This window comes from Anas acuta, chromosome 8 (genome assembly GCF_963932015.1).
Source record: "Anas acuta chromosome 8, bAnaAcu1.1, whole genome shotgun sequence".
NCBI classification, from domain to species: domain Eukaryota; kingdom Metazoa; phylum Chordata; class Aves; order Anseriformes; family Anatidae; genus Anas; species Anas acuta.
In genome coordinates this window covers 27217120-27235648 of record NC_088986.1, presented here as the reverse complement: position 1 = coordinate 27235648, position 18529 = coordinate 27217120, and the positions used below count along the sequence as shown (strand labels likewise).

Sequence of the window (18529 nt, the reverse complement as noted above, 5' to 3'; positions counted from 1 at the left end):
GCACACCCCACTGACCTTCCAGGTATAAACTAGTTTCATTTAGTTGTTCAGTCTAGCAACATTTAGGGCTATAACGTTATTTCTTTTCTGTAGAGGGAACAAGCTCAGAGATACCAGTGCCTTGTATTTCAGACTTCACAAACATCATTTCCTTGCGCTGGAAGAGGTCACTGTTGGAGTCTGATGCTTCTGCTCATGCACTAACAAGGGTGCAACAGTTCTAAATCCTCTTTAAAGATAAACTTTTTTAATTCTATTCCTAGGCTAAAATTACTAGTTGATACGAAATTTCATGTTTCAAGAGTAGTTTCTGTCACATCTGCCAGCTGAGGGTAACTCAATGTGACAATTTCAAATACCTGCTTTTCTAAAGATGGTCTTACATTGCAGCCGTCTTTCCTCCTCTTAGCTGCAAAGTTCCTTCTGACCTTCTCTATCTCTACTTGTTTCTGTCTCCAGAATTACACTTTTACTGTTCAGCTGCTTCTTGTTGTGTTTATCCATCCCTGAGGAAAGAGTTAAAGGAGAAAAGAGGAAAACATCTACAATTAAATTGCTCTTTAACTTGTCCCTGCCCCTTGGCAACTGCAGGTTGTAATTCAGCTGTTTACTACACTCCCTCATCACTTTAGAAAGAATAAATAATGTAGGGTCTTGCATTCATATTTGCAGTAGAAAAGGAATGCTGGGAGTTACAAATTGCTGCTGAGAAGATAACCACATTCAAGGGGCTAAAGATTAGAAAGACAAATCTCTCAAAGAGGTCTCTAAGAAACACTTTAAAGAAGAAAAAAAAAAAAAAAAAAAACTTTTAAGTCTGTAATGGCTTGAAGAAACTCTTAATTCCAATATGGTAGGCTTAGAAGAGACTTGTGTGTCTGTCTATAGGCATAAGTAGAAAATAAACTTATCTTTCACAACAGTAAGAAGAGATTCAGGGCATACCTATAAGGAATTTTTCTCCGGTAAACATCTTGCATAATTTAACTATCAGCTTGTGACCTACTTATGTAGGACTGTTTTTGTTATCCTGACTTTTATTAGCTCAAGGTTGTGTGAGTCAGAAGTAAGCACTTGCCCGTTAGTGTACTTTGCATGTCTTATTCTCTGGACAATCAAATGAAAGCAAAGCATCTCAGCAAACAAAGTTGAAAGCACAACCGTCTTCAGGTCTCGTGACTCAGAATTCTGGTGGTGAGCTCTGCAGTCACAGACTTTCAGACTGGCTGAGGTGGGAAGGCACCCCTAGAGATTACCCAGTTCAACCCTGTTCTCAGAGCAGGGTCAGGTAAAGCAGGTTGCTCAGAGCCATGTTCAGTTAGATTTTGAATATCTCCAAGGATGGGGACTTCACAACCTCTCTGGGAAATCTGTTCCTCTGTTTCATCATCCTGACAATAAAGTTTTTTCCCTATGTTTAAAAGGGATTTCCTGTTTTTTCAGTTTTTGCCTTTTGCCTCTTGTCCTGTTGTCACTGGTCATTACTGAAAAGAGCCTGGCTCCATCTTTTTTACATCCTCCCTTCAGTATTTATAAACACCGATAAGACACCCCTGGAGCCTTCTCTTCTCCAGGGTACATAATGTCAGCTGTTTCAGCCTCTCCTCATGACAGACACTCCAGTCTCTTGATGGCACTTCTCTACACTCAATCCAGTAAGTCCATATGCCTCTTGTCCTGTGGAGCACAGAATGGGACACAACCAGACATGTTTCACCAGTTGGGAATTGGAGAGGTGGAACACTTCCCTCAGCCTGCTGGCAATGCTTTTGTTCACCAGGGCTCCTAAGTCATTCACTGCAGAGCTGCTGTCCCACTGGTTGGACCTCAGCACGTACTGCCACATAGGATTACTCTTCCCCAGGTGCAGCACTTTGCATTTCCATTTGTTGAACATCTTGAGATTTCTGTCACCCATTTCTCTCAAGGTCTCTCTGAATAACAGCACAACCACCTGGTGTATCCAGCACTCCTCCCAGTCTTGCTTCATCTGTAAAGCTGCTGAGGACACAATCCGTCCCATCGTTCAGGACATTAAAGATGTTTATCAGTATTGAACCCCCAAGGCCAGTGTTATCAGTAAAGACTGAGGCCAAGAAGGCAGAGTAGGCTCTGCCTCTGAAGGGCAGAGGACAGGAAAACTGCCTTTGGTAGGGGAAGAATTTGACTTAAAAGTGAAAGCTTTGTTTGGCATGTTCAAATAACTCTTCAAGTCTGGGAAGTTCTCTCTACAGAGGTGTTTAAACGGCATCGATATAAAATCCCTTCCTGTGTTCAGAGAAAGCAAGATGTCTATTATAGACAAAGGATAGATCAGAATGATTTCTCCAGCTCTAGTGCAGAGTCAGAATCTGTGAGGGGGGTCCCTCCAAAACTCACTGATTGAAGTGTTGTTTTTTTTTATAAATAAATTTACACATATGATATAATCTTTGTATTGGAAAAAAAAAAAAAAAACAAAAAAAACAAAAAAAAAAAAAACATAAAAAGTTAGAGGAATATTTTCCTGGATCAAAACTGGAAAAAAAAAAAAAAAGTAATTAGAGAGTAACTAGAACCATTTGCACCCCACATAAACTGATGCTTGATCAAATGTGGACAAAAAGTGAAAAGGAAAAAAAAAATCTCCTATCAATGAGCTTGGACAGTGAAAACTAAATCAAGTAAATAATGACAAATACACAAGATTAAAATAAATAAATAAATAAATAAATCTCTAAATCCCATACGATGTTATTACAAACAAAATTGAAACAATGAAGCCCAAAATAAATGCAGCTTGGTTTCCTGTGGATTTGTATCGTGATTTAAGCTCTGATTTGAGCTTTTTCTCTGGTATGGGAATTTATAACCTCTCTCACAAAACATGAGCTCTCTACTGTTTTTCCATCAGTCAAAATGCTTTTGGGGTCCTATTTTTACAATGCTACTAAGAACTCAATTATCTTTGTACTTCTGCCCTTCTGTCAAATTTGGTTGACATCGGCCAGTGGGTTCAAAAGTTATTAGGTGAGACATTTAGACAGACACTGAGACCAAATAAATGCAGAAATATTATTGCCATAAATAAACCAGATTAAAAATATTTTTACAATAATCTTTTACCTTTTTATGTTAAATTTCTTGCATAGGAAAATCTGTGACACCTACATCCTTATAATATGGAAATCCTAAGGAACGAGTCAGACTGCTGTTAAGGCCTTTTTTAGAGAAAAAAATATATCTATTTCATAGCAGCTAAAATTGTTTTGGCAATAGTACTCTGATCCCTGTAAATCTTTATGAAATAACACGAAATGCTAGTCATGCAAATGAAAATCAGCTTCTCACTAAAATAAACAGCACGTGAAAGTATCAGGCTGAGCTCACAAGTTCAAATAAAAAATACAGGGATCACTCCAATAGTATCTAAAGCGATCTCCACTTTCAAGACACTAGTAATCCATCTGATTCACCGTATCTTATTTTTTCTACCTATTAAGGTCAGATAGAATGTCTAATTTTGGATTGAATTTAGAAGTGCAGATAAACTACCATATTTTTATTCATCCTTCTACAATTTCTAAATCTACATGACCTGGAAGCACTGTACCCAGATTTTACATTTTGCAAAATAAAGATTATTGCAATGAATTTTATGTGGGTTTTTTGTTTGTGTTTGAGTTTGTTGGGAGTTTTGGTTTGTTTTTCTTAATGCATGTGTTAGTCTTTTATTAGAAAAATAGATTACCATGATTTTTTTTTAAAAGATGCAAAGATTACTTCTGTAACACAGGCAATGTCTTTCCATATATTCATTTATGAGAAGAATCACAAATGAAAAGATTAACCTGACCACTGAGGACACATTTAACATAAGCCTACCTCAGGCTCATCATTACCCATATGGCACTGCTGACCTTGAAAAGCTTTCATGTTAACCAGAAAAGGTGGTACAGATCTGGGATACAGAACTCAACAAATGCATTGCCACCTAAACTGTGTTCACTTCTTTGTGACACAATAATTATCACATTTCTGTTTTAAAACAACATTTTTTGCTTTCTTCTTAATCGTTAGTTTTTTCATTAGCCTTAACTGGAACAAACAAACAGAACATTCATATGAATTCCTGGAGTTCTGTGACGAGAACAGCTGAGATAAAAATATCACAGTACCTGACCTTTCTTGACAGTGAAAGTCAAAGACAGAAGGGCACTTTCCAGCGCCCATTTTTGAAGAGAAGTTAGTCTAGCAGAAACAGACTGCAAAAGGAGGCCCAACGAAATGATCGTGAAGGGACGGTTTGAGTCCCACTGCAGCTGGGCAGGGAGGCAGCTTTTCAGCATGGGGTACCTACTCTGCCCATGGAGCCAAATCTATGTGGTGCAGGAGTTGGTCACTTAAGAAATCAGCACCCATAAGAGGGAAGCAGCCTTCTGACAGGAGACCTGAAAACTCTTATAGCTGACTCTTTCACAAATTTCTGGGTACAGGTCAAAGTCTGAATTTTCATTAAGATGCTTCAGTAAGAACTAATGCATTCTTAACAGTAGGATAAATAAGTTTACTAGGTTTCCCTAGTATCAAAGACAGAAGCTTGATGTTTTTGATTATTTTGTGGGTTAAAAATGGTTTCAGTGCCATGACAGTGGGTAGCATTAAAAATCAGTCAATTAATAAATACAATTCTTACTGCAACATCTGTAAAATAAAATAAAATAAAATAAAATAAAATAAAATAAAATAAAATAAAATAAAATAAAATAAAATAAAATAAAATAAAATAAAATAAAATAAAATAAAATGTACTTAATTCAGGATTAGGCTTCACTTGCATTGGAACACTGGATCATAAGGTATCCTCCACGGCTTGTGCTTCTGAAAGCCTGCCTTCAAGAGAACATAATCATTAACAAGATAAATAAGAAATGCAAAATAAAATAAATATAGATTGCACAGAATGACATTTTTAGTCTGATGAATAAGCAAACTCAGCAAATTCAAACATAACTTGTCAGTAGCTAACATTTCTTTGTGATCTTCACAGTTCATATTTCTTGTACAATAACAATCATAAGACATCTAGATTTCTTTATTTAAAGGACATTATTCATGTGCATTCATTTATAATAAGTTGCTTGAATTTATTTCACTCCCATTAAAATGGGAGGTATATTTTCAAAACAAAAGTAAGATTTATACTTTTTCCTTTGAAACTCTCCATTTAGCTGTGTCCATAACAGTATGGGATAGCTGAGATGAGATGCTGCAGTTAATCCTGCAATTCAAATAGTGAAAAGCAGAAACATTTGATAGTTCTTTCTCCAACCTCACTGTGGCAACAAAAACAAAACACATTCTCCTGGGAGATGGGGGAGGGCAGAAATGTTATCAGAAGTGATAACATTGAAGTTTATTTTTTATATATATTTTTATCAGTCTAGGCTGTGAAATACACACAAAAGACAGAAAAGGCAAAAATGGCAGCACATGTAGTAATCTCCCAGGGTACCTTTATCAGGGAGCTGCCTGAGCTAGGCTCTTCTCAGCTGCCTGTAGTTACCCTCAGTTCATGCTGGTCAGGTCTTTTACCAGGAGAGTTTTTCTTTCAGTATTTATGTAGTGCAGCAGGCAACTGTTTACCTCAGAGGCATAAAAGTAAATCCGGATGTGTTTGATCCATAGTGCCACAGTGGCTCTGTTGCCTATGGAAACAAAGGCTTCTTTTCAGGGAGTTCACACAAGAGGCCCTGTGATGCTAGAGAGAGCCATCAATTTCAGCCACTGTATTATTTGTAGGTATTTTGCTGATATGTATATATATACATATACACATACATACACACACACGCATATAGATATCAAAATCTTACCACTGCAATATTCCAGTAGAATCAGATGAGACAGTTCCAGAGTCTCACATTAATTATAAGTTACTTTATTTAAACCCCTTTTAAACAGATTAATATTTGAAATCTAATAAGTGTTCAAGCTATAACCATCTGTTTTGTTCCTCCACCTTTCACAGTGTAGGTTGTTATATGCTTTGTGGACAGCAGCTTGGCAAATCCGTTTCATGCTTACTCACAATTTCGGCTTTTGAAGATGACCCTGAACATGGAGTTTTGAGATGCTGCAAAGAATGGGTAACATACCAGAAGCACCCTTCTTAAAGGTTTCCTTTGAAAATCTCTTATTTGTGAATATGTTGTAACTTCCTAAGTGCCATTCATGTGTAGACCTCTGCACATTTTACAGATAATTGATCAAGTATGCTACATTTCAACGAATCTCAGTGCACAGCATTTGTTATAGTGCTTCTCCCAGTGAGAGACTGAGATGGTACAGAAGGAATACAGTCAGATCTAGGACTCAATTATAAAATATATGATGTTTTACTCTAAGTACAATACAACATAGGGTAGATCTTCAGCTGCAGACTTCTGCAGCTCCAGTGTTGGAAAGAATATGGTTCAATACCTCCTCCCTCTTTAATGTCATCATTGAAGAATGTATTCATAAAACATATACTTTATGTGACTTTGCTTAAAGACCTCTTGTACAAATCTTCAGATTTCAATTTGAGAATGTAAGTAGCAGCTAAGAGCTCCTGCTTTTACTTACAAATCATCAATTAGTATAATACATTTCTAACTTTTGCAGCTTGGCATATGCATACTTACATTACTAGATATATAAATGAATCAACAGTTCTTAACACTTTCACCTAAAATGAGTATCCTCGATTTTACATTTCTATGGAAGCATTACTTTATAAACAGTGCTAATGTTTTACACTAAACTAAAAGAAAATCATTTTAATTCATTTAAACCATATTATTCTCCATTAAGAATCTATGGTCAAAGAAGCCTTGAAAATGTCATCTGTATAAATATTCATAGACACATGAATGGAAAACTTCAGAAGCAGATCTGACAGTGGAGACAAAGAATAGCTTCTCCACTTGCAGTGGATGACTAAGATCATTTGAATGATTTATTGATAAGCCAATGTACAGAAGAAGTACAAAGAGGACAGGCTGGACTTGTTACTAAAAAAATGATTACAAGAACGCCTTGCTTATGAATTCAAAAAAAAATATGAGTACTATGGGAAGGCTTGTTTTGCTAAAAGCACCATATAATAAGAAAAAAGATACTGATGATACAGCTAGTTAGTGATCTGAAATCTCCATGACCTTTTCCACTGTTTTTGTTGGGTGATTTTTACTTGCTTCTTTTGCATTTGCTTTCTTTAGAAAAGGAAGGATGCTGAAATTCAAACAAGATGTTCATGACCAAGCTTTCTATTGAGCCTGAATTACAACACTCTTTGGAACAGTAAAGTTGCTGGTAAATTCGAGACAAATTTTAATGTCATAACTGGGTCGTAGTCAAATTATATGTCAATTCTGCCACCTTTCCTATATAAAGTAGTACTTACCTGAGTAATCCTATTGAAAATAGGGGGATGACGTGCACAAATTAATGCACAGGTGGCAGACTGGAGACAGAGAAAGCAAGACTTGTTAAACCCATTGCTTCTTGGGGAAGGCCAGAGGGAACTTCTGGGCAGCAGCTACACTAATCTCCAGAAATACCAGCAATTTTAAATTGTAAAGGGATAATTACTCCGGACATTATATGAATGGTCAAAAACCATCGATGATTAATGACAGCTGCTCAGGATGTCATAGAACCAGCTTCAAGGAATACATCCAAAACTTATACACCAGTGCTTCTGAGACATTTTCAGGCTTTCTTCTTTCTACGTCTGCAGCTACATCCATCTTTCGACCTGCTATGCAGCTAAGGTGCTGGTCAGTGTGCAATGCACAAAGACATACTGCTGTGAAGAAGAGTAAGCATAGCATGGTGCTCAGTTTTTCTTACCTTGGTATAATTTGATAAATCCTTTTTGCTTCATGACCTGACAAGGCCTGGGGTCAGCACCAGAATCTTCTTGATGTTCAGAGTTGCATATAGTAGAAAAGAATGTTTCTTTAATCCTTTCCCCTTCTACATAAACAATAAAGCAAACCAAGTATTCATGTTGATTAACAGTAGGCAAGATTTAGGCCTTCTAGCAGATACACTCAGCAAAGGAAGGAAGGAAATACCACCCTATTGTAAAATATAGCTCCTCGATTGTTAGTCTACTTAAATTAGTTTAGTATTTTTCTCACTACGTGGACAATAGAGAAAAAGAATGTTGTTTTCTAAAGGGGCAAACTACGTGTTATAATTTACTGCAACAATCACATCTATTCTTAATGTTTTTATTCAAATTCTGTTCAGGATAACTGACAAAGCAGTAATTATATAACAAATGCATCATCCTAAAACATAAGAAATAAAAGACAACAATTATAAATAAAGGCTAAAAGTCAGATGACTGTGTTCAAACAGACAGAATAACTAAAATTCTGGATTGCAATCTTAAAAGATTTAGAATAAAGGAAGATTTTTAAAAGGAAGTCCAGCTTTAACTTCAAAAGCTAATTAATTTTTTTTATGTCATGTTCTTTTTTTAATTTCAGCTTCTAACAAGAGGGGGTTGAACAACAGAAAAAATTCAGATGCAAAAGCAGACACATTTGACAAGTTCGGTAATACATGAAAAGAACTTAAAGTATTATATTCGGCTTAAAAGATTAAAAGATAGAAAAATAAAAGTGTTCTTCTTAATTAGGGAAGCCATATGCTCTATGAAATAAATCCTTGTAGTAGGATAGCTTGTAATTACAACCTTATTTTTAAACAGACCCTGTTAATTCTGTTATATTCTGTATTTCTTATTTATTTACTAAAATATTAAGATCACAGAGTTGTTATGAAAAAACGCACTTCACAGTTGAAAGAATATCACAGAAATAATTTTGCTATCCCTCCTCCTATAAACAGGAGACAATAAACATGGCTTTACATGTTAAAGATTATTTTTTTCCTCTACATTGAAAACTTAGAAAATAAGAAAATGAAAATAAAAATAATAATAAAAAAGAACTCCCTCACTAAGTTTGTCTTGCTAAGTGTCCTGCTAATATGGATACAATAGTTAAGGGTATTCAGATGAAAGTAAAGCAGGAGTATAACTTACACATTCTAAAACCAGAAGGCATGTAATTCAAACACCCGTTTCACCTTAGCGCAAGGACTCCTCTGATTTTTTCTTTTCAGCTGGTAGTGGACCTTATTTTTTTTAGTAAACGAATGATATGAAGTTATGACTTTTTCTTTCAGAACTAATTTCTTTTCTGTAAAATTTCCCATGCTTCTCCTTTCTAAATGGGAATATCTTTAATGCAACTTTCACTCAGAGACTCCAAAAGATCACAGCCATCCATATTGCTTCTATTAGGAAAGATGGTAATGAGGTATTTTCACATAAAGAGCTATTTGTTTCATAGATACAGGTGTGTTTTTATAACTATATAATTTGAAAGCATAAATCACATATTTTTCAGGTGCCAGATTTCCAACACAACCAAGATCATTCAGCCTATATAAAAACATGAATCATCTCGTACACATTAGAAGCATAGTTCACTTGAAAACAAAACTTCTTGCTGAGAACAAACTGAAGGCAACATTTTGGCTGGGCTGTACTTTCAGTCCTGAGGGGCTCAGGTGCCCTTTCTAACTGTGCTAAGCACCTCATGGGTTATGATTTTAAGTTTCCATGGTCACTGGTGCTGGCACTTTCCTGTATTCACTGCCACTAATCCTACAGGCATGCATACTGTGCAGCTCACTTCCCTTCAAGCATTAACATCAAGCAACTGAAACAGTTTTATGCCAGCGCTTCTGTTCTGATTGCTGAGCCAAAAGGACAGGAAATCATTATAGTCAAAACATTTCTAAGAAAGGTCACTTTAATACAAAATTACATCAATCACCTTGAAGAAAAAAATATATATATTTCAATTGATGTCATTCATTCATGGACTAATATCAACTTGAGCTTGAAAAAGTTAGGCTGGTTCTGGAGAAAAATCATTAAAAATTAACCATGTCCTTCAAGAGAGATTTAAGTTCTGCATGAGAAGGTAACATTGTATGAGTTATTTCATATGATAATCCAAATGGTTTTTTGAAAACTTTTTTTCTGAAGACATTATTGTGAAAGTAGTTTTAATGTAAGAGAATCAGGTAGGGGAAGATGACTGTGAGTGAAGTATTCCTTATTCTTTACCCTGGTCTGGATATATTCACCATATAATCTAGGGCTTTACTTCACATGTGACATTATATGAGTCCAACAAGACAGAATTGTTATACCTCTAATTCGTAATACATTCACATATTCAGGAATGTTAGACAAACTAGAGGAGGTACCTAACTTTGTACAAAATTTCATGGGTGGGTTTTGACATGGCCACATTTTAAGGATGTCTTTTAGAATTGTAGACAGTCATATGTCTAAAACCTTTTTACTGGTAAAGGCTAACTGAATTTATGTGTATAACTGAGGTCCCAGCTTTCTGCCACTAATACTCATGTATGACAGCTAAAGTCAATAATTAAACTTCAGTGACTTCAGTGGCACAGGACCATGCCCATATATCTTAATTCAGCCTATAATTCCACTTTTATATATGTCAGAGTACACAAATATGTGCTTAGATTTAAATATGCATTTAAATGGCAATGAAGCCATTGTGTTCAACGATTTGCTGAAAAAGGATGGGTGAATAATCTGGACAGTGATACTGTGGGATTGGATTCTACATGCACACAAAGTTTCTGGTTAAATGCAACAATATTTAATATTTTATGCACATGTAATTTACAGACACACAAAGACATGGACAAACAATATAATTGTACATAAAGTTTAATTCAAATGAAGGCTTATTCGAGGTTAAAGGATATCCTTACAAATTTGTATGTACACTGCCATTAGAAAAAAAATGATCTTCAGTTGTTTTAATTTTGGTCTATCTGTAACATAACCATGTATGAATTTGTAAATTCAAGGTGTGTATTGAAGCTGTTTAATTTCAAATCAGCTAGAACACTGTGTTTTGAAATGGCTGGTACAGAACTGAATGTCATTTATTTGTTAATCTGCTTAGGAGAGACTACAAATGAAGGATCAGTGAAGGAACAGAGAGATGCTCCAATGAGGAATGTGATGAAAATGGAGCTGAGAATGCCAAGAAAGGAATTGAGAGTGAAAAAGAGAAGCATAGAGGGAGAATTAAGAATTCTCAGACTGTAACATTTAAGGGACAAGAAGTTTCCATAGGCCACTGACCTGTGGCATCATCACCTTTTGAGGGCTAGGATACCCAGGCAGTGATAACCTGGCATAGCACTAGCTTCAGGAGAAGGTTCACTCAATAAAAATTTACTTCATTAAAACCATAGTTCAGAAGCTGTAATTTCCTAAGATACCACTTTGCAAGCTCTGCAAAACCCCACACTCTATCCTTTTGCATCCTCTTTTCAAGTGTGTATAATTTGATATGCATGAATAAACCAGGGATTTCTGTCCCTTTTAAAAACAACCAGTCCTTTCTAACTTGCAGCCCTCCCCAGAAGCAGTACCTGAGCCACTAAGCTCACGAACTCACAATATGATTTCTGTGCTTGGGTTGTTCTGAAAGATATGGAGCTATCCTGAAGTGTTGCAAACACGCTATGGCTCCGTGGCCCTAGAGAAGTCATTGTCCTATAGCTCCAATGGTGGAATCTGAATTGCTCTCCATCTGGTTTTCTAAACCATGGTTTCTAAAGGTAACAGTAGTAATTAGTCACAAATATTTTATATGCCATACAGAAACTTAGGAGAATATGTCCAGCAGGCAAGGTTGTTTTTTTTTTTTTTTTTAAAAAGTCTCTGGCAACACTTTGATCAGAGAATGAATTGTCTGGAATACTGTGAACCCTTTACTTATTAAAAATGAAACTGGGGTGTTGTATCAATGAAATATTTTATTGTGTTCTGTCAATGAGACATATGCTATTATATTATCAAGGTACAGATTCAGACTATAAAATCAGCTTTCCATTTCTCTTAATGAGAGACTGTCCCAAAAGTAAATTGCATTTTCACCACTGTTTTCTTAAGAAGAATAGGACATTTTGGTTCTTTTTGTTAAAGAGAAAGCTAATGTAGTATTTATTAAGTCTGTGCACTGAGCAGTTATGGAATGCCAAAATGCTACAAGATCTTTAGTCAAAAGGTAGAATGATAGTAAAAAGAAAAAAAAAAAAAAAGAGAAAATGAAGTAATACTTCAGATAACAGAAAAAGAGAAGTGTTGTATAATTGTAATATTGGAAGAGGGGAAAGATAAAGATACAAAGAGACAACTAACATTTTCAGAAATTAAGATGGGTTAAGATTTATTTTATTTATTTTTTTTAAAGACATGCCTTTGAGACTTCAGCTATGTTTTCAGGAGATGAAAGAAACAAACTTGTAACTCTCCAAAGAGGCAGGGAATGTAGACACTGAAAAATCACCACAGCATTTAGAAAGAAATGGGATCTTATTTTATGACCATAGAACTATGGACTGTCTCTTTTATTATTTAAGGGGTCTTGCTTTTCTGTTCTGTTAAGAAGACTTCAAGGTCAAAATGTCTGTGTGTTTAATGCCACTTTAGATGCCAATGAAGGGAGATTACAAGAAAAATGAGAACCCTGGGGCTTGCCAGGCCTTTCTGGGATAAATGCACCTGGTAAAGGCAAGGTTATATAAATGAAGAGAATCGATCATCTGATATTGCTGTGGTGGATTTATTTACATTTAAAGAAAAAAAAAAAAAGAAGAAGAAGAATATAATGTGAAAGTTTGAAGATAGTCTGTACTGAAAAAAGAATAACAGCAAAGAAAATTAATTTGTATAAGTGACTAATTCTTCCCTCATATCAATGGGTGAGATGGGGCAATTTTTAGAACAGAGGAAGGCATAGTTTTGATAGAGAACTTCAAATGAGGGTAAACCTTTTTCAAATTGGCATAGCCTGTTCCCTGGAAACATAAAGACCTGTGGAAGAGAACTGGTTGGAATCCAAGAATGTAGAAGAAATACATCTGAAAAAAAAAAAAAAAAAAAAAAAAACAGTTTTAAATCTATTAGTACCAGAAAAATTTACAATAGTGTACAATCCAAGGAAGTATTTTGAGCATATTTCCACTGTTTGCCATCAAGGCAGACACAGACATGGAGAGATGCTTCCCTGCCCATGGAGCTGCAGCATTTTATAATGATCAGAAGTCTTGTCTGGAAAGGTATAGTAAGAGTCACCTTTCTTACCTTACTGTAGAAAAGCCAAATGGATCTCCCAGGTCTCCACAAGGTCCAATTTTCCTCAAGGATAAAGGCTTTTTTTTCCCCCTATCTCAATCCTATTAAATTGTTGGAGATGAAGCCTCGTGTCTAATTGGTCATTGTCCTATCTTTTTATAACCAGAAGCTCTACATGCTGCATAGACTATTTATTCTGTCAGGCATAAATGCTGCATTAAACTCAGCAACTACAGTTCAGTAAAGAGAGTACAGATGTTAAGCCATTTAATTTCCTTTTCTCAATACCCTGATGGAAGTAAAAGATGGTTTCCTGGGAAGTTCAAGGTCCAGAGGGCATACTTTCCATTCATTTAGTATCCGTCATGTTCAGATTTGGAGCAACGTCCCCCTCTGGTACACTGAGCTAACTGAGGCTGACATCAACTACATCAAAGAGGGAATTATTCCTCTAGAATTTATAGCAAATTTCACTGTCACTTGAAAAGATTATACCTTTGCTTAGGAACTATATCCTGCTATAGTGGGGGTTATACATTTAGCAACACAAAGAAAGAGCTGGTGCAGGTGTCAAGAAACAGTTTGTACACAGCTTCAAGGAGTAAGAGGTGTCAGGGAAGGAAGAGGAGCCTTTGGGGGGGTGAGGGGGAGGAGGAGGGGGCATTAAATGTGGAAAGAGACAGGGATCAATAAGAAAGACAGACCGCGCAGACAGAGGGGCTGGGCAGAAGATTAAGGGATCAGAGTTTGGCTGCTGGTTCAGTGGGAACTGAATGACTTTAGTTACAAAACTTGTCTCTGCTAAGAGAAAACCCACCATACTAATGGAAATTTAGACTTCTACAAGCACATGCAAAAAAAAATTAAACAAAGTCAATTTCTTATAAGCTACTGTGGTATCCATCTTCCACTACAGGAACATAGTAGCTCTCTTGTCCATAAAACCTCCTCTGAAACCTTTTCACCCTGGTGCATCTTTCATGGAGGAAGTATGGGCAGACTATTTTCTGCCAGAATACTGTCCACCAAAAGTGCACAAAAAGATTTTAAAAACCACAAGATTTTGGTTTGAACTTTAAATCAAGTTCTCTGATTTAGCCTTAGGGATATCGGGTAGAATCCATTATATATCTGTTCTATCTATAGAACTCATTATATATATTCATTATATAAAGGCAGACATGGAACATGTTTGTTCTATGGGTTTCTGCAATAAGGAGGAAGATACCCTTTGCTGAAACCTGCTGTCTTACTATCAGTTCTGGGGATACAGCAGAGACAATGGTTCCCCATCCTGTCTATAGTTTGCTCCTGGCTATATCTTCATTTATATCAACACTCTTGAAGCATTATGAATGTCACAAGAGGCAAAATTGGCAAAATTGTCAACTGGAATAAGACTATTAGCAAATTTTCTCCTACCTACTTTCATTTTCAGGTTCATCAGATATGGCATTTACTTCTGTCATTGCCCAGCTGTAGATAAGAAACAGGAAAAAAACACGTTCCCATTAATTACAGAGGCAAAATGAGAATATTTAAACAGAAGGAGGTTGGGTACTTCTACTGTACTCTTCTTTCAACTCCAAACACAGCTGAAACCAGTTTGCAGTGCTTTTGTATTACATTGAAAAGGCAAATTAATTAGCAGAATATTATTGTAGCTTAATATTATTCCCTCTGCAAAAATCAATACTCCCATATATGGCTTCCTATAGCATCCACCGAGGAGACAGACAGTCCCGCAAGGGAAGCCAGACACATGCAGTACTATTTGCAAAGTCAAGACCCTGCTCTATTAATGCATTCACCAAGGTGAAGCTGCTCTTGTATGAGATATAGGACAAGGCCTACAAATTGCTGGAATCCTTCTCAAACCTCAGCTGCACAGAAAACATTTAATGCTATAGATGCAAAAACTGGCCATGGTAATATATTTGTTAGCACCAGGAACTGGAATGCCCATGATCTTTTTTTTTTATTTTATTTTTTTTGGATGGTTGAAAGCTCAAATCCATACACACCTTCAAGAAACCAAGTGCTGCATTCGAGAAAGAGAAAAAAAAAAATCTGAACTTACATTGATGCATAGTGATAAAATATCTGACTTTAGAGACAAAGCCACTTGCTGTTGATTTCTCTGACACCCTGAGCTTCTATAAAGCTATTTTGCTAAGTGAGATGTTGCTTTCTATTCTTTGTAGTTGCTTCCCTTTGAAAACCTTAAAGGAAAATAAGTCAATTGAATTTCACAGCACTGCAATTAGATATTGGATTATTGGCACTCAAGGGTTGTTACACACCTGATATTTAGAAAACATCTTTCCACGTGACTAAATGCAAGCAGTAACACCACGACCTAGAAATAATCCAGATCCTATGACATGGAAACCTATGCCTAACCTTTTGGAAGGTTTAGACATGAACAAGATAGAAGTTCTGGATTTTATCATCATCATTTTAGTATAGAGAGACCTTGCACACAGTTCTCTATAAGAGAGGAAAAAAAAAAAAAGAGGGAAAGTAAATGAGTCATGAGGGCATGATTTAGTTTGGAAGGGGTCATGTAAGATTAGTACCCTTGGTTGCCCAAAGCTAAAATTTAACTATCATTAACTGTGAGCATCCGATTTGAAAAGGATGAATGGGTGAGAGAGCTCAGGAGGGGGTTTCTTTCATTTTCTCTGCTTTTGGGAAGAGGGATATGTGAGAAGAATATAAAATCTACTGATTCATACCTATCTATTAGTCATACCTCTGTTGTGCTGGTTGCTTATTCTGTAGCCATTCTCTGTTGTATAAATAAGGTGCACTGCCTCAGGGCTTAATATAGTATGTCTTTATACCTTTATTTTCTAGTTTTCTTTCTAACTCCTGATCATTCTGCACTTTCTTTCACACCTTTTATAATTCAGCTGAAACAAAATTCTTTAGCAAGAATTTTAACACAAGAAAAGTTTGTACCAATCACTACTACTTTCTAACAAAATATTACTAAATTTTTCAATAGTGGATGACCACACATTTCCTAAAGAAAAACATGCTTCTTTTATGAGTTTTTAGGGGAAAAACAAAACAAAACAAAAAAACCTTTCACCTAATGTAACCATACAAGAAACAGTGATATAGTTATCTTCTTTAAAATACTTTATGAGGGAAAAAAAAAAAACACACAACTATTTGTTTTGGTTTTGTTATAAAGCAAGCCATACACCTGGACCAACATGAAACAGTATGTTTTTAAACAACAAATTTTTAACAATTTTTTCCCTTCTGAACAAAAAAAAAAAAAAAAAAAATACATTGGCTTGGCTACAATTTTTGAAGTAAAAATCTATTTTGCATTAGGCTAAAGGATATGCCATGATATAAATCTAACCACTCTTCAAAGAAAATGTTGGGGAGTGGTATATAGGACAAAATTCAGAACTGTCTTGCCAGGGATTTCTAATCTCTCTGCATATATTATTTAAGGCCTTGCAAAAGACTAGTCTGCAGTGCTGAATAATTATTTTGCATGTACTAGTTCAAATATTCCATCTTCTGTTTGCTTGTGGATTTGTTTTGTTTTGTTTTTATTATTATTTAATAGCACTTACTTTTAAGTAAAAAAGAAAGTTTTATGCATTTATTTAACCTAAAGCACAGAAATAATCATAACATTGGTATTTTAACCTCAATACCTGTTCATCCTTGATGAATGTAGAAATCAGAAAATTTACATAATCAAACTTGCAGTCACAAACTCATTAGTGATATGTGATTTGACAAGGAAGAGCTTTAACAGTGTTAAGTGATTGTTTCTACATTAACCTTTACATTTCAAGTCAAGGGTACAAAAAAATGTAGCTGATGCATTTTTGAACTTATTAGCTGTGATTGGTGCAGAGATGTAATGGTGGTATACTCTACCTCATGCTGACGCTGAGGTTTCCTAACTAGTATGCTCTGTCCTTTCAGCCTTGTCATGAAAGTATGTAAACAAAAGAGTTAACACAGCAATTTCCTTTTGGATCTTTTTCTGATATAAACATGGGGGGACAATCGCTCCTTTTTTCTCTTACTTAAATAAAACCTCAAAATTTCTCTTGTATAAATATTGCCAAATAAATATTTATCCAAAGCAAAACAGACTAAATTCAGAGTGGTTATTCAAGGGAAATATGCCCTTGCTCCATTTGCAGATCAGGCCAAGTACAATTCTACCAGCTTTCTTTAGGACTTAGCTCAGTGAGCATTCATCCACACAAGAGCTTCCCAATGACCAGGCAGACTGGTTTCATGTGCCATGTTTATGGAGTGAAGCATTTAGAAACATATTGATAATAGCATCATTATGTGCTTGGTTCTACCTAATTAAAAGGAAAAATTAAGACAACACTAATCTGAAAGTAAGCTCCCCGGGTGGGAGACCTATGTTTAAATCACAGAATTTTCACAGAATTTTTAGGTTGGAAGAGACCTCAAGATCATCAAGTCCAACCTCTAACCTAACACAAACAGTTCCCACTAAACCAAATCCTCCTCTCTCCTATGAGTACTGCACAGTTGAATTCTCCTGGAGACTTCAAGCAAGAGTAACCATCTAAACATCTGTGGTATTCAATACAGACAATGACTGAATAATTCTAACTTCAGGTGAAGCAGATCTGAAGCCAACAAAGCTTCCAACATTATCCCTTAGGGAGGGGGACATCACATATTTGGCCAGACCATTACTGCATCAGCAGCACTGAAGTCAATGGGAGTTTTTCCACTAACTTCGATAGACACCAGATCAATCAAATAGACTCTATGAAAGCCTAAATCTCAAGCTTCAAGAAACCATCCTTTCTCTTCATCTGGTTACTCTTTGCTTTCGCTCTTTGCCAGGCAGCAAGCTGCTGTTTCCAGATTCACTTTATGTAAAAGACGACTCTGTTGAGGTCGATTGGCTTCTTTGATGCATTTGATTAATTATTGTTACAGAAATTGCCTGCACATTCATCCCTCATGTCTCAGACAGGTTACATCCATTGTATGTAAGCCTAGTCATCGTTTACTGCAATTCCCGTTCTTGAGGGGGAGGGGAATTGTCATTTTCAGTTTAGTTTTCTCAGCCTTATTCATGGAGTTTTTTCCAAATCAATTCCTCTCCCTCATGGCAAGAATACCTGATCTTTGGGTCTAGCCTAAAGAACATTCTTTGATATATTGTCTTGGCTAGAGGTATCCAAATCCCTGCCTGTTTTGCATACTGAGTTTAAAGAGAAAAGGTTTGCCTATTCTTTTAATTCTCTTAACATT

General features: G+C 35.9%; 1 long non-coding RNA gene across 1 annotated transcript in view; it reads right to left on the bottom strand.

Moving 5' to 3' along the window:
* LOC137860421 (uncharacterized) overlaps positions 1-505 on the bottom strand; it is a 135257-nt gene extending 134752 nt beyond the window's left edge. Inside the window, exon 1 of the long non-coding RNA XR_011098902.1 lies at positions 360-505. This is a non-coding gene — a long non-coding RNA (uncharacterized lncRNA). The remainder of the gene's footprint in view (positions 1-359) is intronic.
* Between the last annotated feature and the right edge of the window lie 18024 nt (positions 506-18529).